Below are 25,867 nucleotides of genomic sequence, written 5' to 3'. Positions count from 1 at the left end.
AAAAGAAATCAGCCCTCAACAACTGGACCGGCAGAAAAAGATTTTTTTGAAAAAATCCCTAAGCCCCGGGGTCACAATTTCATAAAAAATCTGACTTTCGGCAATTCACTCAAAAATGGTGCCAAACGGTTGCAAATGCTCCCCTGAGAGGTTTTGCAGTCGAGACAGAAGGCTTTTTATCACAGGAAAAGAAATCAGCCCTCAACAACTGGACCGGCAGAAAAAGATTTTTTTGAAAAAATCCCTAAGCCCCGGGGTCACAATTTCCTCAAAAATCTGACTTTCGGCAATTCACTCAAAAATGGTGCCAAACGGTTGCACATGCTCCCCTGAGAGGTTTTGCAGTTGAAACAGAAGGCTTTTTATCACAGGAAAAGAAATCAGCCCTCAACAATTGGACCGGCAGAAAAAGATTTTTTTGAAAAAATCCCTAAGCCCCGGGGTCACAATTTCATCAAAAATCTGACTTTCAGCAATTCACTAAAAAATGGTGCCAAACGGTTGCAAATGCTCCCCTGAGAGGTTTTGCAGTCGAGACAGAAGGCTTTTTATCACAGGAAAAGAAATCAGCCCTCAACAACTGGACCGGCAGAAAAAGATTTTTTTGAAAAAATCCCTAAGCCCCGGGGTCACAATTTCCTCAAAAATCTGACTTTCGGAAATACACTCAAAAATGGTGCCAAACGGTTGCAAATGCTCTCCTGAGAGGTTTTGCAGTCGAAACAGAAGGCTTTTTATCACAGGAAAAGAAATCAGCCCTCAACAACTGGACCGGCAGAAAAAGATTTTTTTGAAAAAATCCCTAAGCCCCGGGGTCACAATTTCCTCAAAAATCTGACTTTCGGCAATACACTCAAAAATGGTGCCAAACGGTTGCAAATGCTCCCCTGAGAGGTTTTGCAGTCGAAACAGAAGGCTTTTTATCACAGGAAAAGAAATCAGCCCTCAACAACATAACTGGCAGAAAAAGATTTTTTTGAAAAAATCCTTAAGCCCCGGGGTCACAATTTCATAAAAAATCTGACTTTCGGAAATACACTCAAAAATGGTGCCAAACGGTTGCAAATGCTCCCCTGAGAGGTTTTGCAGTTGAAACAGAAGGCTTTTTATCACAGGAGAAGAAATCAGCCCTCAACAATTGGACAGGCAGAAAAAGATTTTTTTGAAAAAATCCCTAAGCCCCGGGGTCCCAATTTCCTCAAAAATCTGACTTTCGGCAATTCACTCAAAAATGGTGCCAAACGGTTGCACATGCTCCCCTGAGAGGTTTTGCAGTTGAAACAGAAGGCTTTTTATCACAGGAAAAGAAATCAGCCCTCAACAATTGGACAGGCAGAAAAAGATTTTTTTGAAAAAATCCCTAAGCCCCGGGGTCACAATTTCATCAAAAATCTGACTTTCAGCAATTCACTAAAAAATGGTGCCAAACGGTTGCAAATGCTCCCCTGAGAGGTTTTGCAGTCGAGACAGAAGGCTTTTTATCACAGGAAAAGAAATCAGCCCTCAACAACTGGACCGGCAGAAAAAGATTTTTTTGAAAAAATCCCTAAGCCCCGGGGTCACAATTTCCTCAAAAATCTGACTTTCGGCAATACACTCAAAAATGGTGCCAAACGGTTGCAAATGCTCTCCTGAGAGGTTTTGCAATTGAAACAGAAGGCTTTTTATCACAGGAAAAGAAATCAGCCCTCAACAACTGGACCGGCAGAAAAAGATTTTTTTGAAAAAATCCCTAAGCCCCGGGGTCACAATTTCCTCAAAAATCTGACTTTCGGCAATACACTCAAAAATGGTGCCAAACGGTTGCAAATGCTCCCCTGAGAGGTTTTGCAGTCGAGACAGAAGGCTTTTTATCACAGGAAAAGAAATCAGCCCTCAACAACATAACTGGCAGAAAAAGATTTTTTTGAAAAAATCCCTAAGCCCCGGGGTCACAATTTCCTCAAAAATCTGACTTTCGGCAATTCACTCAAAAATGGTGCCAAACGGTTGCAAGTGCTCCCCTGAGAGGTTTTGCAGTCGAAACAGAAGGCTTTTTATCACAGGAAAAGAAATCAGCCCTCAACAACTGGACCGGCAGAAAAAGATTTTTTTGAAAAAATCCCTAAGCCCCGGGGTCACAATTTCCTCAAAAATCTGACTTTCGGCAATTCACTAAAAAATGGTGCCAAACGGTTGCAAATGCTCTCCTGAGAGGTTTTGCAATTGAAACAGAAGGCTTTTTATCACAGGAAAAGAAATCAGCCCTCAACAACATAACTGGCAGAAAAAGATTTTTTTGAAAAAATCCTTAAGCCCCGGGGTCACAATTTCATAAAAAATCTGACTTTCGGAAATACACTCAAAAATGGTGCCAAACGGTTGCAAATGCTCCCCTGAGAGGTTTTGCAGTTGAAACAGAAGGCTTTTTATCACAGGAGAAGAAATCAGCCCTCAACAATTGGACAGGCAGAAAAAGATTTTTTTGAAAAAATCCCTAAGCCCCGGGGTCCCAATTTCCTCAAAAATCTGACTTTCGGCAATTCACTCAAAAATGGTGCCAAACGGTTGCACATGCTCCCCTGAGAGGTTTTGCAGTTGAAACAGAAGGCTTTTTATCACAGGAAAAGAAATCAGCCCTCAACAATTGGACAGGCAGAAAAAGATTTTTTTGAAAAAATCCCTAAGCCCCGGGGTCACAATTTCATCAAAAATCTGACTTTCAGCAATTCACTAAAAAATGGTGCCAAACGGTTGCAAATGCTCCCCTGAGAGGTTTTGCAGTCGAGACAGAAGGCTTTTTATCACAGGAAAAGAAATCAGCCCTCAACAACTGGACCGGCAGAAAAAGATTTTTTTGAAAAAATCCCTAAGCCCCGGGGTCACAATTTCCTCAAAAATCTGACTTTCGGCAATACACTCAAAAATGGTGCCAAACGGTTGCAAATGCTCTCCTGAGAGGTTTTGCAATTGAAACAGAAGGCTTTTTATCACAGGAAAAGAAATCAGCCCTCAACAACTGGACCGGCAGAAAAAGATTTTTTTGAAAAAATCCCTAAGCCCCGGGGTCACAATTTCCTCAAAAATCTGACTTTCGGCAATACACTCAAAAATGGTGCCAAACGGTTGCAAATGCTCCCCTGAGAGGTTTTGCAGTCGAGACAGAAGGCTTTTTATCACAGGAAAAGAAATCAGCCCTCAACAACATAACTGGCAGAAAAAGATTTTTTTGAAAAAATCCCTAAGCCCCGGGGTCACAATTTCCTCAAAAATCTGACTTTCGGCAATTCACTCAAAAATGGTGCCAAACGGTTGCAAGTGCTCCCCTGAGAGGTTTTGCAGTCGAAACAGAAGGCTTTTTATCACAGGAAAAGAAATCAGCCCTCAACAACTGGACCGGCAGAAAAAGATTTTTTTGAAAAAATCCCTAAGCCCCGGGGTCACAATTTCCTCAAAAATCTGACTTTCGGCAATTCACTAAAAAATGGTGCCAAACGGTTGCAAATGCTCCCCTGAGAGGTTTTGCAGTCGAAACAGAAGGCTTTTTATCACAGGAAAAGAAATCAGTCCTCAACAACATAACTGGCAGAAAAAGATTTTTTTGAAAAAATCCCTAAGCCCCGGGGTCAAAATTTCCTCAAAAATCTGACTTTCGGCAATTCACTCAAAAATGGTGCCAAACGGTTGCAAATGCTCCCCTGAGAGGTTTTGCAGTCGAAACAGAAGGCTTTTTATCACAGGAAAAGAAATCAGCCCTCAACAACTGGACCGGCAGAAAAAGATTTTTTTGAAAAAATCCCTAAGCCCCGGGGTCACAATTTCCTCAAAACTCTGACTTTCGGCAATTCACTCAAAAATGGTGCCAAACGGTTGCACATGCTCCCCTGAGAGGTTTTGCAGTTGAAACAGAAGGCTTTTTATCACAGGAAAAGAAATCAGCCCTCAACAACTGGACCGGCAGAAAAAGATTTTTTTGAAAAAAACCCTAAGCCCCGGGGTCACAATTTCCTCAAAAATCTGACTTTCGGCAATTCACTCAAAAATGGTGCCAAACGGTTGCAAATGCTCCCGTGAGAGGTTTTGCAGTCGAAACAGAAGGCTTTTTATCACAGGAAAAGAAATCAGCCCTCAACAATTGGACCGGCAGAAAAACATTTTTTTGAAAAAATCCCTAAGCCCCGGGGTCACAATTTCCTCAAAAATCTGACTTTCGGCAATTCACTCAAAAATGGTGCCAAACGGTTGCAAATGCTCCCCTGAGAGGTTTTGCAGTCGCGACAGAAGGCTTTTTATCACAGGAAAAGAAATCAGCCCTCAACAACATAACCGGCAGAAAAAGATTTTTTTGAAAAAATCCCTAAGCCCCGGGGTCACAATTTAATAAAAAATCTGACTTTCGGAAATTCATTCAAAAATGGTGCCAAACGGTTGCAAATGCTCCCCTGAGAGGTTTTGCAGTCGAGACAGAAGGCTTTTTATCACAGGAAAAGAAATCAGCCCTCAACAACTGGACCGGCAGAAAAAGATTTTTTTGAAAAAATCCCTAAGCCCCGGGGTCACAATTTCCTCAAAAATCTGACTTTCGGCAATTCACTCAAAAATGGTGCCAAACGGTTGCAAATGCTCCCCTGAGAGGTTTTGCAGTCGAAACAGAAGGCTTTTTATCACAGGAAAAGAAATCAGCCCTCAACAACTTAACCGGCAGAAAAAGATTTTTTTGAAAAAATCCCTAAGCCACGGGGTCACAATTTCCTCAAAAATCTGACTTTCGGTAATACACTCAAAAATGGTGCCAAACGGTTGCAAATGCTCCCGTGAGAGGTTTTGCATTCGAAACAGAAGGCTTTTTATCACAGGAAAAGAAATCAGCCCTCAACAACTTAACCGGCAGAAAAAGATTTTTTTGAAAAAATCCCTAAGCCCCGGGGTCACAATTTCATCGAAAATCTGACTTTCGGCAATTGACTCAAAAATGGTGCCAAACGGTTGCAAATGCTCCCCTGAGAGGTTTTGCAGTTGAAACAGAAGGCTTTTTATCACAGGAAAAGAAATCAGTCCTCAACAACATAACTGGCAGAAAAAGATTTTTTTGAAAAAATCCCTAAGCCCCGGGGTCACAATTTCATCAAAAATCTGACTTTCGGCAATTCACTCAAAAATGGTGCCAAACGGTTGCAAATGCTCCCCTGAGAGGTTTTGCAGTCGAGACAGAAGGCTTTTTATCACAGGAAAAGAAATCAGCCCTCAACAACATAACTGGCAGAAAAAGATTTTTTTGAAAAAATCCCTAAGCCCCGGGGTCACAATTTCCTCAAAAATCTGACTTTCGGCAATTCACTCAAAAATGGTGCCAAACGGTTGCACATGCTCCCCTGAGAGGTTTTGCAGTTGAAACAGAAGGCTTTTTATCACAGGAAAAGAAATCAGCCCTCAACAACTTAACCGGCAGAAAAAGATTTTTTTTGAAAAAATCCCTAAGCCCCGGGGTCAAAATTTCCTCAAAAATCTGACTTTCGGAAATACAGTCAAAAATAGTGCCAAACGGTTGCAAATGCTCCCCTGAGAGGTTTTGCAGTCGAGACAGAAGGCTTTTTATCACAGGAAAAGAAATCAGCCCTCAATAACTGGACCGGCAGAAAAAGATTTTTTTGAAAAAATCCCTAAGCCCCGGGGTCACAATTTCCTCAAAAATCTGACTTTCGGCAATTCACTCAAAAATGGTGCCAAACGGTTGCAAATGCTCCCCTGAGAGGTTTTGCAGTTGAAACAGAAGGCTTTTTATCACAGGAAAAGAAATCAGCCCTCAACAACTGGACCGGCAGAAAAAGATTTTTTTGAAAAAATCCCTAAGCCCCGGGGTCACAATTTCCTCAAAAATCTGACTTTCCGAAATACACTCAAAAATGGTGCCAAACGGTTGCAAATGCTCCCCTGAGAGGTTTTGCAGTTGAAACAGAAGGCTTTTTATCACAGGAGAAGAAATCAGCCCTCAACAATTGGACAGGCAGAAAAAGATTTTTTTGAAAAAATCCCTAAGCCCCGGGGTCACAATTTAATAAAAAATCTGACTTTCGGCAATTCACTAAAAAATGGTGCCAAACGGTTGCAAATGTTCCCCTGAGAGGTTTTGCAGTCGAGACAGAAGGCTTTTTATCACAGGAAAAGAAATCAGCCCTCAACAACTGGACCGGCAGAAAAAGATTTTTTTGAAAAAATCCCTAAGCCCCGGGGTCACAATTTCCTCAAAAATCTGACTTTCGGCAATACACTCAAAAATGGTGCCAAACGGTTGCAAATGCTCTCCTGAGAGGTTTTGCAGTCGAAACAGAAGGCTTTTTATCACAGGAAAAGAAATCAGCCCTCAACAACTGGACCGGCAGAAAAAGATTTTTTTGAAAAAATCCCTAAGCCCTGGGGTCACAATTTCCTCAAAAATCTGACTTTCGGCAATACACTCAAAAATGGTGCCAAACGGTTGCAAATGCTCCCCTGAGAGGTTTTGCAGTCGAAACAGAAGGCTTTTTATCACAGGAAAAGAAATCAGCCCTCAACAACATAACTGGCAGAAAAAGATTTTTTTGAAAAAATCCCTAAGCCCCGGGGTCACAATTTCATCAAAAATCTGACTTTCGGCAATTCACTCAAAAATGGTGCCAAACGGTTGCAAATGCTCCCCTGAGAGGTTTTGCAGTCGAGACAGAAGGCTTTTTATCACAGGTAAAGAAATCAGCCCTCAACAACTGGACCGGCAGAAAAAGATTTTTTTGAAAAAATCCCTAAGCCCCGGGGTCACAATTTCCTCAAAAATCTGACTTTCGGCAATTCACTCAAAAATGGTGCCAAACGGGTGCAAATGCTCCCCTGAGAGGTTTTACAGTTGAAACAGAAGGCTTTTTATCACAGGAAAAGAAATCAGCCCTCAACAACTTAACCGGCAGAAAAAGATTTTTTTGAAAAAATCCCTAAGCCCCGGGGTCACAATTTCATCGAAAATCTGACTTTCGGCAATTGACTCAAACATGGTGCCAAACGGTTGCAAATGCTCCCCTGAGAGGTTTTGCAGTTGAAACAGAAGGCTTTTTATCACAGGAAAAGAAATCAGCCCTCAACAACTGGACCGGCAGAAAAAGATTTTTTTGAAAAAATCCCTAAGCCCCGGGGTCACAATTTCCTCAAAAATCTGACTTTCGGCAATTCACTCAAAAATGGTGTCAAACGGTTGCAAATGCTCCCCTGAGAGGTTTTGCAGTCGAGACAGAAGGCTTTTTATCACAGGAAAAGAAATCAGCCCTCAACAACTGGACCGGCAGAAAAAGATTTTTTTGAAAAAATCCCTAAGCCCCGGGGTCACAATTTCCTCAAAAATCTGACTTTCGGCAATTCACTCAAAAATGGTGCCAAACGGGTGCAAATGCTCCCCTGAGAGGTTTTGCAGTTGAAACAGAAGGCTTTTTATCACAGGAGAAGAAATCAGCCCTCAACAATTGGACAGGCAGAAAAAGATTTTTTTGAAAAAATCCCTAAGCCCCGGGGTCACAATTTAATAAAAAATCTGACTTTCGGCAATTCACTAAAAAATGGTGCCAAACGGTTGCAAATGCTCCCCTGAGAGGTTTTGCAGTCGAGACAGAAGGCTTTTTATCACAGGAAAAGAAATCAGCCCTCAACAACTGGACCGGCAGAAAAAGATTTTTTTGAAAAAATCCCTAAGCCCCGGGGTCACAATTTCCTCAAAAATCTGACTTTCGGCAATACACTCAAAAATGGTGCCAAACGGTTGCAAATGCTCTCCTGAGAGGTTTTGCAGTCGAAACAGAAGGCTTTTTATCACAGGAAAAGAAATCAGCCCTCAACAACTGGACCGGCAGAAAAAGATTTTTTTGAAAAAATCCCTAAGCCCTGGGGTCACAATTTCCTCAAAAATCTGACTTTCGGCAATACACTCAAAAATGGTGCCAAACGGTTGCAAATGCTCCCCTGAGAGGTTTTGCAGTCGAAACAGAAGGCTTTTTATCACAGGAAAAGAAATCAGCCCTCAACAACATAACTGGCAGAAAAAGATTTTTTTGAAAAAATCCCTAAGCCCCGGGGTCACAATTTCATCAAAAATCTGACTTTCGGCAATTCACTCAAAAATGGTGCCAAACGGTTGCAAATGCTCCCCTGAGAGGTTTTGCAGTCGAGACAGAAGGCTTTTTATCACAGGTAAAGAAATCAGCCCTCAACAACTGGACCGGCAGAAAAAGATTTTTTTGAAAAAATCCCTAAGCCCCGGGGTCACAATTTCCTCAAAAATCTGACTTTCGGCAATTCACTCAAAAATGGTGCCAAACGGGTGCAAATGCTCCCCTGAGAGGTTTTACAGTTGAAACAGAAGGCTTTTTATCACAGGAAAAGAAATCAGCCCTCAACAACTTAACCGGCAGAAAAAGATTTTTTTGAAAAAATCCCTAAGCCCCGGGGTCACAATTTCATCGAAAATCTGACTTTCGGCAATTGACTCAAACATGGTGCCAAACGGTTGCAAATGCTCCCCTGAGAGGTTTTGCAGTTGAAACAGAAGGCTTTTTATCACAGGAAAAGAAATCAGCCCTCAACAACTGGACCGGCAGAAAAAGATTTTTTTGAAAAAATCCCTAAGCCCCGGGGTCACAATTTCCTCAAAAATCTGACTTTCGGCAATTCACTCAAAAATGGTGCCAAACGGTTGCAAATGCTCCCCTGAGAGGTTTTGCAGTCGAGACAGAAGGCTTTTTATCACAGGAAAAGAAATCAGCCCTCAACAACTGGACCGGCAGAAAAAGATTTTTTTGAAAAAATCCCTAAGCCCCGGGGTCACAATTTCCTCAAAAATCTGACTTTCGGCAATTCACTCAAAAATGGTGCCAAACGGGTGCAAATGCTCCCCTGAGAGGTTTTGCAGTTGAAACAGAAGGCTTTTTATCACAGGAGAAGAAATCAGCCCTCAACAATTGGACAGGCAGAAAAAGATTTTTTTGAAAAAATCCCTAAGCCCCGGGGTCACAATTTAATAAAAAATCTGACTTTCGGCAATTCACTAAAAAATGGTGCCAAACGGTTGCAAATGCTCCCCTGAGAGGTTTTGCAGTCGAGACAGAAGGCTTTTTATCACAGGAAAAGAAATCAGCCCTCAACAACTGGACCGGCAGAAAAAGATTTTTTTGAAAAAATCCCTAAGCCCCGGGGTCACAATTTCCTCAAAAATCTGACTTTCGGCAATACACTCAAAAATGGTGCCAAACGGTTGCAAATGCTCTCCTGAGAGGTTTTGCAGTCGAAACAGAAGGCTTTTTATCACAGGAAAAGAAATCAGCCCTCAACAACTGGACCGGCAGAAAAAGATTTTTTTGAAAAAATCCCTAAGCCCTGGGGTCACAATTTCCTCAAAAATCTGACTTTCGGCAATACACTCAAAAATGGTGCCAAACGGTTGCAAATGCTCCCCTGAGAGGTTTTGCAGTCGAAACAGAAGGCTTTTTATCACAGGAAAAGAAATCAGCCCTCAACAACATAACTGGCAGAAAAAGATTTTTTTGAAAAAATCCCTAAGCCCCGGGGTCACAATTTCATCAAAAATCTGACTTTCGGCAATTCACTCAAAAATGGTGCCAAACGGTTGCAAATGCTCCCCTGAGAGGTTTTGCAGTCGAGACAGAAGGCTTTTTATCACAGGAAAAGAAATCAGCCCTCAACAACTGGACCGGCAGAAAAAGATTTTTTTGAAAAAATCCCTAAGCCCCGGGGTCACAATTTCCTCAAAAATCTGACTTTCGGCAATTCACTCAAAAATGGTGCCAAACGGGTGCAAATGCTCCCCTGAGAGGTTTTACAGTTGAAACAGAAGGCTTTTTATCACAGGAAAAGAAATCAGCCCTCAACAACTTAACCGGCAGAAAAAGATTTTTTTGAAAAAATCCCTAAGCCCCGGGGTCACAATTTCATCGAAAATCTGACTTTCGGCAATTGACTCAAACATGGTGCCAAACGGTTGCAAATGCTCCCCTGAGAGGTTTTGCAGTTGAAACAGAAGGCTTTTTATCACAGGAAAAGAAATCAGCCCTCAACAACTGGACCGGCAGAAAAAGATTTTTTTGAAAAAATCCCTAAGCCCCGGGGTCACAATTTCCTCAAAAATCTGACTTTCGGCAATTCACTCAAAAATGGTGCCAAACGGTTGCAAATGCTCCCCTGAGAGGTTTTGCAGTCGAGACAGAAGGCTTTTTATCACAGGAAAAGAAATCAGCCCTCAACAACTGGACCGGCAGAAAAAGATTTTTTTGAAAAAATCCCTAAGCCCCGGGGTCACAATTTCCTCAAAAATCTGACTTTCGGCAATTCACTCAAAAATGGTGCCAAACGGGTGCAAATGCTCCCCTGAGAGGTTTTACAGTTGAAACAGAAGGCTTTTTATCACAGGAAAAGAAATCAGCCCTCAACAACTTAACCGGCAGAAAAAGATTTTTTTGAAAAAATCCCTAAGCCCCGGGGTCACAATTTCATCGAAAATCTGACTTTCGGCAATTGACTCAAACATGGTGCCAAACGGTTGCAAATGCTCCCCTGAGAGGTTTTGCAGTTGAAACAGAAGGCTTTTTATCACAGGAAAAGAAATCAGCCCTCAACAACTGGACCGGCAGAAAAAGATTTTTTTGAAAAAATCCCTAAGCCCCGGGGTCACAATTTCCTCAAAAATCTGACTTTCGGCAATTCACTCAAAAATGGTGCCAAACGGTTGCAAATGCTCCCCTGAGAGGTTTTGCATTCGAAACAGAAGGCTTTTTATCACAGGAAAAGAAATCAGCCCTCAACAACTGGACCGGCAGAAAAAGATTTTTTTGAAAAAATCCCTAAGCCCCGGGGTCACAATTTAATAAAAAATCTGACTTTCGGCAATTCACTAAAAAATGGTGCCAAACGGTTGCAAATGCTCCCCTGAGAGGTTTTGCAGTCGAGACAGAAGGCTTTTTATCACAGGAAAAGAAATCAGCCCTCAACAACTGGACCGGCAGAAAAAGATTTTTTTGAAAAAATCCCTAAGCCCTGGGGTCACAATTTCCTCAAAAATCTGACTTTCGGCAATACACTCAAAAATGGTGCCAAACGGTTGCAAATGCTCCCCTGAGAGGTTTTGCAGTCGAAACAGAAGGCTTTTTATCACAGGAAAAGGAATCAGCCCTCAACAACATAACTGGCAGAAAAAGATTTTTTTGAAAAAATCCCTAAGCCCCGGGGTCACAATTTCATCAAAAATCTGACTTTCAGCAATTGACTCAAACATGGTGCCAAATGGTTGCAAATGCTCCCCTGAGAGGTTTTGCAGTCGAAACAGAAGGCTTTTTATCACAGGAAAAGAAATCAGCCCTCAACAACTGGACCGGCAGAAAAAGATTTTTTTGAAAAAATCCCTAAGCCCCGGGGTCACAATTTCCTCAAAAATCTGACTTTCGGCAATTCACTCAAAAATGGTGCCAAACGGTTGCAAATGCTCCCCTGAGAGGTTTTGCAGTCGAGACAGAAGGCTTTTTATCACAGGAAAAGAAATCAGCCCTCAACAACTGGACCGGCCTTAAAAGATTTTTTTGAAAAAATCCCTAAGCCCCGGGGTCACAATTTCCTCAAAAATCTGACTTTCGGCAATTCACTCAAAAATGGTGCCAAACGGGTGCAAATGCTCCCCTGAGAGGTTTTACAGTTGAAACAGAAGGCTTTTTATCACAGGAAAAGAAATCGGCCCTCAACAACTTAACCGGCAGAAAAAGATTTTTTTGAAAAAATCCCTAAGCCCCGGGGTCACAATTTCATCGAAAATCTGACTTTCGGCAATTGACTCAAACATGGTGCCAAACGGTTGCAAATGCTCCCCTGAGAGGTTTTGCAGTTGAAACAGAAGGCTTTTTATCACAGGAAAAGAAATCAGCCCTCAACAACTGGACCGGCAGAAAAAGATTTTTTTGAAAAAATCCCTAAGCCCCGGGGTCACAATTTCCTCAAAAATCTGACTTTCGGCAATTCACTCAAAAATGGTGCCAAACGGTTGCAAATGCTCCCCTGAGAGGTTTTGCAGTCGAGACAGAAGGCTTTTTATCACAGGAAAATAAATCAGCCCTCAACAACTGGACCGGCAGAAAAAGATTTTTTTGAAAAAATCCCTAAGCCCCGGGGTCACAATTTCATCAAAAATCTGACTTTCGGCAATTCACTCAAAAATGGTGCCAAACGGTTGCACATGCTCCCCTGAGAGGTTTTGCAGTTGAAACAGAAGGCTTTTTATCACAGGAAAAGAAATCAGCCCTCAACAACTGGACCGGCCTTAAAAGATTTTTTTGAAAAAATCCCTAAGCCCCGGGGTCACAATTTCCTCAAAAATCTGACTTTCGGCAATTGACTCAAAAATGGTGCCAAACGGTTGCAAATGCTCCCCTGAGAGGTTTTGCAGTCGAAACAGAAGGCTTTTTATCACAGGAAAAGAAATCAGCCCTCAACAACTGGACCGGTAGAAAAAGATTTTTTTGAAAAAATCCCTAAGCCCCGGGGTCACAATTTCCTCAAAAATCTGACTTTCGGCAATTCACTCAAAAATGGTGCCAAACGGGTGAAAATGCTCCCCTGAGAGGTTTTACAGTTGAAACAGAAGGCTTTTTATCACAGGAAAAGAAATCAGCCCTCAACAACTTAACCGGCAGAAAAAGATTTTTTTGAAAAAATCCCTAAGCCCCGGGGTCACAATTTCCTCAAAAATCTGACTTTCGGCAATTCACTCAAAAATGGTGCCAAACGGTTGCAAATGCTGCCCTGAGAGGTTTTGCAGTCGAGACAGAAGGCTTTTTATCACAGGAAAAGAAATCAGCCCTCAACAACTGGTCCGGCAGAAAAAGATTTTTTTGAAAAAATCCCTAAGCCCCGGGGTCACAATTTCATAAAAAATCTGACTTTGGGCAATTCACTCAAAAATGGTGCCAAACGGTTGCAAATGCTCCCGTGAGAGGTTTTGCAGTCGAAACAGAAGGCTTTTTATCACAGAAAAAGAAATCAGCCCTCAACAACATAACTAGCAGAAAAAGATTTTTTTGAAAAAATCCCTAAGCCCCAGGGTCACAATTTCATCAAAAATCTGACTTTCAGCAATTGACTCAAACATGGTGCCAAACGGTTGCAAATGCTCCCCTGAGAGGTTTTGCAGTTGAAACAGAAGGCTTTTTATCACAGGAAAAGAAATCAGCCCTCAACAACAGGACCGGCAGAAAAAGATTTTTTTGAAAAAATCCCTAAGCCCCGGGGTCACAATTTCCTCAAAAATCTGACTTTCGGCAATTCAATCAAAAATGGTGCCAAACGGTTGCAAATGCTCCCCTGAGAGGTTCTGCAGTGTAAACAGAAGGCTTTTTATCACAGGAAAAGAAATCAGCCCTCAACAACTGGACCGGCAGAAAAAGATTTTTTTGAAAAAATCCCTAAGCCCCGGGGTCACAATTTCTTAAAAAATGTGACTTTCGGAAATTCATTCAAAAATGGTGCCAAACGGTTGCAAATGCTCCCCTGAGAGGTTTTGCAGTCGAAACAGAAGGCTTTTTATCACAGGAAAAGAAATCAGCCCTCAACAACTGGACCGGCAGAAAAAGATTTTTTTGAAAAAATCCCTAAGCCCCGGGGTCACAATTTCATCAAAAATCTGACTTTCAGCAATTGACTCAAAAAATGGTGCCAACCGGTTGCAAATGCTCCCCTGAGAGGTTTTGCAGTCGAAACAGAAGGCTTTTTATCACAGGAAAAGAAATCAGCCCTCAACAACATAACCGGCAGAAAAAGATTTTTTTGAAAAAATCCCTAAGCCCCGGGGTCACAATTTCCTCAAAAATCTGACTTTCGGCAATTCACTCAAAAATGGTGCCAAACGGTTGCAAATGCTGCCCTGAGAGGTTTTGCAGTCGAGACAGAAGGCTTTTTATCACAGGAAAAGAAATCAGCCCTCAACAACTGGTCCGGCAGAAAAAGATTTTTTTGAAAAAATCCCTAAGCCCCGGGGTCACAATTTCTTAAAAAATGTGACTTTCGGAAATTCATTCAAAAATGGTGCCAAACGGTTGCAAATGCTCCCCTGAGAGGTTTTGCAGTCGAAACAGAAGGCTTTTTATCACAGGAAAAGAAATCAGCCCTCAACAACTGGACCGGCAGAAAAAGATTTTTTTGAAAAAATCCCTAAGCCCCGGGGTCACAATTTCATCAAAAATCTGATTTTCAGCAATTGACTCAAACATGGTGCCAAACGGTTGCAAATGCTGCCCTGAGAGGTTTTGCAGTCAAGACAGAAGGCTTTTTATCACAGGAAAAGAAATCAGCCCTCAACAACATAACCGGCAGAAAAAGATTTTTTTAAAAAAAAACCCTAAGCCCCGGGGTCACAATTTCATAAAAAATCTGACTTTGGGCAATTCACTCAAAAATGGTGCCAAACGGTTGCAAATGCTCCCGTGAGAGGTTTTGCAGTCGAAACAGAAGGCTTTTTATCACAGGAAAAGAAATCAGTCCTCAACAACATAACTGGCAGAAAAAGATTTTTTTGAAAAAATCCCTAAGCCCCGGGGTCACAATTTCCTCAAAAATCTGACTTTCGGCAATTCACTCAAAAATGGTGCCAAACGGTTGCAAATGCTCCCCTGAGAGGTTTTGCAGTCGAAACAGAAGGCTTTTTATCACAGAAAAAGAAATCAGCCCTCAACAACATAACTAGCAGAAAAAGATTTTTTTGAAAAAATCCCTAAGCCCCGGGGTCACAATTTCATCAAAAATCTGACTTTCAGCAATTGACTCAAACATGGTGCCAAACGGTTGCAAATGCTCCCCTGAGAGGTTTTGCAGTTGAAACAGAAGGCTTTTTATCACAGGAAAAGAAATCAGCCCTCAACAACTGGACCGGCAGAAAAAGATTTTTTTGAAAAAATCCCTAAGCCCCGGGGTCACAATTTCCTCAAAAATCTGACTTTCGGAAATTCATTCAAAAATGGTGCCAAACGGTTGCAAATGCTCCCCTGAGAGGTTTTGCAGTCGAAACAGAAGGCTTTTTATCACAGGAAAAGAAATCAGCCCTCAACAACTGGACCGGCAGAAAAAGATTTTTTTGAAAAAATCCCTAAGCCCCGGGGTCACAATTTCATCAAAAATCTGACTTTCAGCAATTGACTCAAACATGGTGCCAAACGGTTGCAAATGCTCCCCTGAGAGGTTTTGCAGTCGAAACAGAAGGCTTTTTATCACAGGAAAAGAAATCAGTCCTCAACAACATAACTGGCAGAAAAAGATTTTTCTGAAAAAATCCCTAAGCCCCGGGGTCACAATTTCATCAAAAATCTGACTTTCGGCAATTCACTCAAAAATGGTGCCAAACGGTTGCAAATGCTCCCCTGAGAGGTTTTGCAGTCGAAACAGAAGGCTTTTTATCACAGGAAAAGAAATCAGCCGTCAACAACATAACTGGCAGAAAAAGATTTTTTTGAAAAAATCCCTAAGCCCCGGGGTCACAATTTCATCAAAAATCTGACTTTCAGCAATTGACTCAAACATGGTGCCAAACGGTTGCAAATGCTCCCCTGAGAGGTTTTGCAGTCGAAACAGAAGGCTTTTTATCACAGGAAAAGAAATCAGCCCTCAAAAACTGGACCGGCAGAAAAAGATTTTTTTGAAAAAATCCCTAAGCCCCGGGGTCACAATTTCCTCAAAAATCTGACTTTCGGCAATTCACTCAAAAATGGTGCCAAACGGTAGCAAATGCTCCCCTGAGAGGTTTTGCAGTCGAGACAGAAGGCTTTTTATCACAGGAAAAGAAATCAGCCCTCAACAACTGGACCGGCAGAGAAAGATTTTTTTGAAAAAATCCCTAAGCCCCGGGGTCACAATTTCATCAAAAATCTGACTTTCAGCAATTGACTCAAACATGGTGCCAAACGGTTGCAAATGCTCCCCTGAGAGGTTTTGCAGTTGAAACAGAAGGCTTTTTATCACAGGAAAAGAAATCAGCCCTCAACAACTGGACCGGCAGAAAAAGATTTTTTTGAAAAAATCCCTAAGCCCCGGGGTCACAATTTCCTCAAAAATCTGACTTTCGGCAATTCACTCAAAAATGGTGCCAAACGGTTGCAAATGCTCCCCTGAGAGGTTTTGCAGTCGAAACAGAAGGCTTTTTATCACAGGAAAAGAAATCAGCCCTCAACAACTGGACCGGCAGAAAAAGATTTTTTTGAAAAAATCCCTAAGCCCCGGGGTCACAATTTCCTCAAAAATCTGACTTTCGGCAATTCACTCAAAAATGGTGCCAAACGGTTGCAAATGCTCCCCTGAGAGGTTTTGCAGTTGAAACAGAAGGCTTTTTATCACAGGAAAAGAAATCAGCCCTCAACAACTGGACCGGCAGAGAAAGATTTTTTTGAAAAAATCCCTAAGCCCCGGGGTCACAATTTCATCAAAAATCTGACTTTCGGCAATTCACTCAAAAATGGTGCCAAACGGTTGCACATGCTCCCCTGAGAGGTTTTGCGGTCGAAACAGAAGGCTTTTTATCACAGGAAAAGAAATCAGCCCTCAACAACTGGACCGGCAGAAAAAGATTTTTTTGAAAAAATCCCTAAGCCCCGGGGTCACAATTTCATAAAAAATCTGACTTTCGGCAATTCACTCAAAAATGGTGCCAAACGGTTGCACATGCTCCCCTGAGAGGTTTTGCGGTCGAAACAGAAGGCTTTTTATCACAGGAAAAGAAATCAGCCCTCAACAACTGGACCGGCAGAAAAAGATTTTTTTGAAAAAATCCCTAAGCCCCGGGGTCACAATTTCCTCAAAAATCTGACTTTCGGCAATTCACTCAAAAATGGTGCCAAACGGTTGAAAATGCTCCCCTGAGAGGTTTTGCAGTCGAAAGAGAAGGCTTTATATCACAGGAAAAGAAATCAGCCCTCAACAACATAACTGGCAGAAAAAGATTTTTTTGAAAAATCCCTAAGCCCCGGGGTCACAATTTCATCAAAAATCTGACTTTCGGCAATTCACTAAAAAATGGTGCCAAACGGTTGCACATGCTCCCCTGAGAGGTTTTGCAGTCGAAACAGAAGGCTTTTTATCACAGGAAAAGAAATCAGCCCGCAACAACTGGACCGGCGGAAAAAGAATTTTTGAAAAAATCCCTAAGCCCCGGGGTCACAATTTCCTCAAAAATCTGACTTTCGGCTATTCACTCAAAAATGGTGCCAAACGGTTGCAAATGCTCCCCTGAGAGGTTTTGCAGTCGAAACAGAAGGCTTTTTATCACAGGAAAAGAAATCAGCCCTCAACAACTTAACCGGCAGAAAAAGATTTTTTTGAAAAAATCCCTAAGCCCCGGGGTCACAATTTCCTCAAAAATCTGACTTTCGTCAATTCACTCAAAAATGGTGCCAAACGGTTGCACATGCTCCCCTGAGAGGTTTTGCAGTTGAAACAGAAGGCTTTTTATCACAGGAAAAGAAATCAGCCCTCAACAACTGGACCGGCCTTAAAAGATTTTTTTGAAAAAATCCCTAAGCCCCGGGGTCACAATTTCCTCAAAAATCTGACTTTCGGCAATTGACTCAAAAATGGTGCCAAACGGTTGCAAATGCTCCCCTGAGAGGTTTTGCAGTCGAAACAGAAGGCTTTTTATCACAGGAAAAGAAATCAGCCCTCAACAACTGGACCGGTAGAAAAAGATTTTTTTGAAAAAATCCCTAAGCCCCGGGGTCACAATTTCCTCAAAAATCTGACTTTCGGCAATTCACTCAAAAATGGTGCCAAACGGGTGAAAATGCTCCCCTGAGAGGTTTTACAGTTGAAACAGAAGGCTTTTTATCACAGGAAAAGAAATCAGCCCTCAACAACTTAACCGGCAGAAAAAGATTTTTTTGAAAAAATCCCTAAGCCCCGGGGTCACAATTTCCTCAAAAATCTGACTTTCGGCAATTCACTCAAAAATGGTGCCAAACGGTTGCAAATGCTGCCCTGAGAGGTTTTGCAGTCGAGACAGAAGGCTTTTTATCACAGGAAAAGAAATCAGCCCTCAACAACTGGTCCGGCAGAAAAAGATTTTTTTGAAAAAATCCCTAAGCCCCGGGGTCACAATTTCATAAAAAATCTGACTTTGGGCAATTCACTCAAAAATGGTGCCAAACGGTTGCAAATGCTCCCGTGAGAGGTTTTGCAGTCGAAACAGAAGGCTTTTTATCACAGAAAAAGAAATCAGCCCTCAACAACATAACTAGCAGAAAAAGATTTTTTTGAAAAAATCCCTAAGCCCCGGGGTCACAATTTCATCAAAAATCTGACTTTCAGCAATTGACTCAAACATGGTGCCAAACGGTTGCAAATGCTCCCCTGAGAGGTTTTGCAGTTGAAACAGAAGGCTTTTTATCACAGGAAAAGAAATCAGCCCTCAACAACAGGACCGGCAGAAAAAGATTTTTTTGAAAAAATCCCTAAGCCCCGGGGTCACAATTTCCTCAAAAATCTGACTTTCGGCAATTCAATCAAAAATGGTGCCAAACGGTTGCAAATGCTCCCCTGAGAGGTTTTGCAGTGTAAACAGAAGGCTTTTTATCACAGGAAAAGAAATCAGCCCTCAACAACTGGACCGGCAGAAAAAGATTTTTTTGAAAAAATCCCTAAGCCCCGGGGTCACAATTTCTTAAAAAATGTGACTTTCGGAAATTCATTCAAAAATGGTGCCAAACGGTTGCAAATGCTCCCCTGAGAGGTTTTGCAGTCGAAACAGAAGGCTTTTTATCACAGGAAAAGAAATCAGCCCTCAACAACTGGACCGGCAGAAAAAGATTTTTTTGAAAAAATCCCTAAGCCCCGGGGTCACAATTTCATCAAAAATCTGACTTTCAGCAATTGACTCAAAAAATGGTGCCAACCGGTTGCAAATGCTCCCCTGAGAGGTTTTGCAGTCGAAACAGAAGGCTTTTTATCACAGGAAAAGAAATCAGCCCTCAACAACATAACCGGCAGAAAAAGATTTTTTTGAAAAAATCCCTAAGCCCCGGGGTCACAATTTCCTCAAAAATCTGACTTTCGGCAATTCACTCAAAAATGGTGCCAAACGGTTGCAAATGCTGCCCTGAGAGGTTTTGCAGTCGAGACAGAAGGCTTTTTATCACAGGAAAAGAAATCAGCCCTCAACAACTGGTCCGGCAGAAAAAGATTTTTTTGAAAAAATCCCTAAGCCCCGGGGTCACAATTTCTTAAAAAATGTGACTTTCGGAAATTCATTCAAAAATGGTGCCAAACGGTTGCAAATGCTCCCCTGAGAGGTTTTGCAGTCGAAACAGAAGGCTTTTTATCACAGGAAAAGAAATCAGCCCTCAACAACTGGACCGGCAGAAAAAGATTTTTTTGAAAAAATCCCTAAGCCCCGGGGTCACAATTTCATCAAAAATCTGATTTTCAGCAATTGACTCAAACATGGTGCCAAACGGTTGCAAATGCTGCCCTGAGAGGTTTTGCAGTCAAGACAGAAGGCTTTTTATCACAGGAAAAGAAATCAGCCCTCAACAACATAACCGGCAGAAAAAGATTTTTTTAAAAAAAAACCCTAAGCCCCGGGGTCACAATTTCATAAAAAATCTGACTTTGGGCAATTCACTCAAAAATGGTGCCAAACGGTTGCAAATGCTCCCGTGAGAGGTTTTGCAGTCGAAACAGAAGGCTTTTTATCACAGGAAAAGAAATCAGTCCTCAACAACATAACTGGCAGAAAAAGATTTTTTTGAAAAAATCCCTAAGCCCCGGGGTCACAATTTCCTCAAAAATCTGACTTTCGGCAATTCACTCAAAAATGGTGCCAAACGGTTGCAAATGCTCCCCTGAGAGGTTTTGCAGTCGAAACAGAAGGCTTTTTATCACAGAAAAAGAAATCAGCCCTCAACAACATAACTAGCAGAAAAAGATTTTTTTGAAAAAATCCCTAAGCCCCGGGGTCACAATTTCATCAAAAATCTGACTTTCAGCAATTGACTCAAACATGGTGCCAAACGGTTGCAAATGCTCCCCTGAGAGGTTTTGCAGTTGAAACAGAAGGCTTTTTATCACAGGAAAAGAAATCAGCCCTCAACAACTGGACCGGCAGAAAAAGATTTTTTTGAAAAAATCCCTAAGCCCCGGGGTCACAATTTCCTCAAAAATCTGACTTTCGGAAATTCATTCAAAAATGGTGCCAAACGGTTGCAAATGCTCCCCTGAGAGGTTTTGCAGTCGAAACAGAAGGCTTTTTATCACAGGAAAAGAAATCAGCCCTCAACAACTGGACCGGCAGAAAAAGATTTTTTTGAAAAAATCCCTAAGCCCCGGGGTCACAATTTCATCAAAAATCTGACTTTCAGCAATTGACTCAAACATGGTGCCAAACGGTTGCAAATGCTCCCCTGAGAGGTTTTGCAGTCGAAACAGAAGGCTTTTTATCACAGGAAAAGAAATCAGTCCTCAACAACATAACTGGCAGAAAAAGATTTTTCTGAAAAAATCCCTAAGCCCCGGGGTCACAATTTCATCAAAAATCTGACTTTCGGCAATTCACTCAAAAATGGTGCCAAACGGTTGCAAATGCTCCCCTGAGAGGTTTTGCAGTCGAAACAGAAGGCTTTTTATCACAGGAAAAGAAATCAGCCGTCAACAACATAACTGGCAGAAAAAGATTTTTTTGAAAAAATCCCTAAGCCCCGGGGTCACAATTTCATCAAAAATCTGACTTTCAGCAATTGACTCAAACATGGTGCCAAACGGTTGCAAATGCTCCCCTGAGAGGTTTTGCAGTCGAAACAGAAGGCTTTTTATCACAGGAAAAGAAATCAGCCCTCAAAAACTGGACCGGCAGAAAAAGATTTTTTTGAAAAAATCCCTAAACCCCGGGGTCACAATTTCCTCAAAAATCTGACTTTCGGCAATTCACTCAAAAATGGTGCCAAACGGTAGCAAATGCTCCCCTGAGAGGTTTTGCAGTCGAGACAGAAGGCTTTTTATCACAGGAAAAGAAATCAGCCCTCAACAACTGGACCGGCAGAGAAAGATTTTTTTGAAAAAATCCCTAAGCCCCGGGGTCACAATTTCATCAAAAATCTGACTTTCAGCAATTGACTCAAACATGGTGCCAAACGGTTGCAAATGCTCCCCTGAGAGGTTTTGCAGTTGAAACAGAAGGCTTTTTATCACAGGAAAAGAAATCAGCCCTCAACAACTGGACCGGCAGAAAAAGATTTTTTTGAAAAAATCCCTAAGCCCCGGGGTCACAATTTCCTCAAAAATCTGACTTTCGGCAATTCACTCAAAAATGGTGCCAAACGGTTGCAAATGCTCCCCTGAGAGGTTTTGCAGTCGAAACAGAAGGCTTTTTATCACAGGAAAAGAAATCAGCCCTCAACAACTGGACCGGCAGAAAAAGATTTTTTTGAAAAAATCCCTAAGCCCCGGGGTCACAATTTCCTCAAAAATCTGACTTTCGGCAATTCACTCAAAAATGGTGCCAAACGGTTGCAAATGCTCCCCTGAGAGGTTTTGCAGTTGAAACAGAAGGCTTTTTATCACAGGAAAAGAAATCAGCCCTCAACAACTGGACCGGCAGAGAAAGATTTTTTTGAAAAAATCCCTAAGCCCCGGGGTCACAATTTCATCAAAAATCTGACTTTCGGCAATTCACTCAAAAATGGTGCCAAACGGTTGCACATGCTCCCCTGAGAGGTTTTGCGGTCGAAACAGAAGGCTTTTTATCACAGGAAAAGAAATCAGCCCTCAACAACTGGACCGGCAGAAAAAGATTTTTTTGAAAAAATCCCTAAGCCCCGGGGTCACAATTTCATAAAAAATCTGACTTTCGGCAATTCACTCAAAAATGGTGCCAAACGGTTGCACATGCTCCCCTGAGAGGTTTTGCGGTCGAAACAGAAGGCTTTTTATCACAGGAAAAGAAATCAGCCCTCAACAACTGGACCGGCAGAAAAAGATTTTTTTGAAAAAATCCCTAAGCCCCGGGGTCACAATTTCCTCAAAAATCTGACTTTCGGCAATTCACTCAAAAATGGTGCCAAACGGTTGAAAATGCTCCCCTGAGAGGTTTTGCAGTCGAAAGAGAAGGCTTTATATCACAGGAAAAGAAATCAGCCCTCAACAACATAACTGGCAGAAAAAGATTTTTTTGAAAAATCCCTAAGCCCCGGGGTCACAATTTCATCAAAAATCTGACTTTCGGCAATTCACTAAAAAATGGTGCCAAACGGTTGCACATGCTCCCCTGAGAGGTTTTGCAGTCGAAACAGAAGGCTTTTTATCACAGGAAAAGAAATCAGCCCGCAACAACTGGACCGGCGGAAAAAGAATTTTTGAAAAAATCCCTAAGCCCCGGGGTCACAATTTCCTCAAAAATCTGACTTTCGGCTATTCACTCAAAAATGGTGCCAAACGGTTGCAAATGCTCCCCTGAGAGGTTTTGCAGTCGAAACAGAAGGCTTTTTATCACAGGAAAAGAAATCAGCCCTCAACAACTTAACCGGCAGAAAAAGATTTTTTTGAAAAAATCCCTAAGCCCCGGGGTCACAATTTCCTCAAAAATCTGACTTTCGTCAATTCACTCAAAAATGGTGCCAAACGGTTGCAAATGCTCCCCTGAGAGGTTTTGCAGTCGAAACAGAAGGCTTTTTATCACAGAAAAAGAAATCAGCCCTCAACAACTGGACCGGCAGAAAAAGATTTTTTTGAAAAAATCCCTAAGCCCCCGGGGTCACAATTTCCTCAAAAATCTGACTTTGGGCAATTCACTCAAAAATGGTGCCAAACGGTTGCAAATGCTCTCCTGAGAGGTTTTGCAGTCGAAACAGAAGGCTTTTTATCACAGGAAAAGAAATCAGCCCTCAACAACTGGACCGGCAGAAAAAGATTTTTTTGAAAAAATCCCTAAGCCCCCGGGGTCACAATTTCATCAAAAATCTGACTTTCGGCAATTCACTCAAAAATGGTGCCAAACGGTTGCAAATGCTCTCCTGAGAGGTTTTGCAGTCGAAACAGAAGGCTTTTTATCACAGGAAAAGAAATCAGCCCGCAACAACTGGACCGGCAGAAAAAGATTTTTTTGAAAAAATCCCTAAGCCCCGGGGTCACAATTTCCTCAAAAATCTGACTTTCGGCAATTCACTCAAAAATGGTGCCAAACGGTTGCAAATGCTCCCCTGAGAGGTTTTGCAGTCGAAACAGAAGGCTTTTTATCACAGGAAAAGAAATCAGCCCTCAACAACTTAACCGGCAGAAAAAGATTTTTTTGAAAAAATCCCTAAGCCCCGGGGTCACAATTTCCTCAAAAATCTGACTTTCGTCAATTCACTTAAAAATGGTGCCAAACGGTTGCAAATGCTCCCCTGAGAGGTTTTGCAGTCGAAACAGAAGGCTTTTTATCACAGAAAAAGAAATCAGCCCTCAACAACTGGACCGGCAGAAAAAGATTTTTTTGAAAAAATCCCTAAGCCCCCGGGGTCACAATTTCCTCAAAAATCTGACTTTGGGCAATTCACTCAAAAATGGTGCCAAACGGTTGCAAATGCTCCCCGGAGAGGTTTTGCAGTCGAAACAGAAGGCTTTTTATCACAGGAAAAGAAATCAGCCCTCAACAACATAACTGGCAGAAAAAGATTTTTTTGAAAATTCCTTAAGCCCCGGGGTCACAATTTCCTCAAAAATCTGACTTTCGGCAATTCACTCAAAAATGGTGCCAAACGGTTGCAAATGCTCCCCTGAGAGGTTTTGCAGTCGAAGCAGAAGGCTTTTTATCACAGGAAAAGAAATCAGCCCACAACAACATAAGTGGCAGAAAAAGATTTTTTTGAAAAAATCCCTAAGCCCCGGGGTCACAATTTCATCAAAAATCTGACTTTCGGCAATTCACTCAAAAATGGTGCCAAACGGTTGCAAATGCTCTCCTGAGAGGTTTTGCAGTCGAAACAGAAGGCTTTTTATCACAGGAAAAGAAATCAGCCCTCAATAACTGGACCGGCAGAAAAAGATTTTTTTGAAAAAATCCCTAAGCCCCGGGGTCACAATTTCCTCAAAAATCTGACTTTCGGCAATTCACTCAAAAATGGTGCCAAACGGTTGCAAATGCTCCCCTGAGAGGTTTTGCAGTCGAAACAGAAGGCTTTTTATCACAGGAAAAGAAATCAGCCCTCAACAACTTAACCGGCAGAAAAAGATTTTTTTGAAAAAATCCCTAAGCCCCGGGGTCACAATTTCCTCAAAAATCTGACTTTCGGCAATTCACTCAAAAATGGTGCCAAACGGTTGCAAATGCTCCCGTGAGAGGTTTTGCAGTCGAAACAGAAGGCTTTTTATCACAGGAAAAGAAATCAGCCCTCAACAACATAAGTGGCAGAAAAAGATTTTTTTGAAAAAATCCCTAAGCCCCGGGGTCACAATTTCATCAAAAATCTGACTTTCGGCAATTCACTCAAAAATGGTGCCAAACGGTTGCACATGCTCCCCTGAGAGGTTTTGCGGTCGAAACAGAAGGCTTTTTATCACAGGAAAAGAAATCAGCCCTCAACAACTGGACCGGCAGAAAAAGATTTTTTTGAAAAAATCCCTAAGCCCCGGGGTCACAATTTCCTCAAAAATCTGACTTTCGGCAATTCACTCAAAAATGGTGCCAAATGGTTGCAAATGCTCCCCTGAGAGGTTTTGCAGTCGAAACAGAAGGCTTTTTATCACAGGAAAAGAAATCAGCCCTCAACAACATAACTGGCAGAAAAAGATTTTCTTGAAAAATCCCTAAGCCCCGGGGTCACAATTTCCTCAAAAATCTGACTTTCGGCAATTCACTCAAAAATGGTGCCAAACGGTTGCAAATGCTCCCCTGAGAGGTTTTGCAGTCGAAACAGAAGGCTTTTTATCACAGGAAAAGAAATCAGCCCTCAACAACTTAACCGGCAGAAAAAGATTTTTTTGAAAAAATCCCTAAGCCCCGGGGTCACAATTTCCTCAAAAATCTGACTTTCGGCAATTCACTCAAAAATGGTGCCAAACGGTTGCAAATGCTCCCCTGAGAGGTTTTGCAGTCGAAACAGAAGGCTTTTTATCACAGGAAAAGAAATCAGCCCTCAACAACATAACTGGCAGAAAAAGATTTTTCTGAAAAAATCCCTAAGCCCCGGGGTCACAATTTCATCAAAAATCTGACTTTCGGCAATTCACTCAAAAATGGTGCCAAACGGTTGCACATGCTCCCCTGAGAGGTTTTGCGGTCGAAACAGAAGGCTTTTTATCACAGGAAAAGAAATCAGCCCTCAACAACTGGACCGGCAGAAAAAGATTTTTTTGAAAAAATCCCTAAGCCCCGGGGTCACAATTTCCTCAAAAATCTGACTTTCGGCAATTCACTCAAAAATGGTGCCAAACGGTTGCAAATGCTCCCCTGAGAGGTTTTGCAGTCGAAACAGAAGGCTTTTTATCACAGGAAAAGAAATCAGCCCTCAACAACTTAACCGGCAGAAAAAGATTTTTTTGAAAAAATCCCTAAGCCCCGGGGTCACAATTTAATAAAAAATCTGACTTTCGGCAATTCACTCAAAAATGGTGCCAAACGGTTGCAAATGCTCCCCTGAGAGGTTTTGCAGTTGAAACAGAAGGCTTTTTATCACAGGAAAAGAAATCAGCCCTCAACAACATAACTGGCAGAAATAGATTTTTTTGAAAAAATCCCTAAGCCCCGGGGTCACAATTTCCTCAAAAATCTGACTTTCGGCAATTCACTCAAAAATGGTGCCAAACGGTTGCAAATGCTCCCCTGAGAGGTTTTGCAGTCGAAACAGAAGGCTTTTTATCACAGGAAAAGAAATCA

The sequence above is a fragment of the Podarcis erhardii genome (genome assembly GCF_964252035.2).
Source record: "Podarcis erhardii genome assembly, chromosome: 5".
Taxonomy (NCBI): Eukaryota; Metazoa; Chordata; class Lepidosauria; order Squamata; family Lacertidae; genus Podarcis; species Podarcis erhardii.
Note: the sequence above shows the minus strand (reverse complement) of the source record.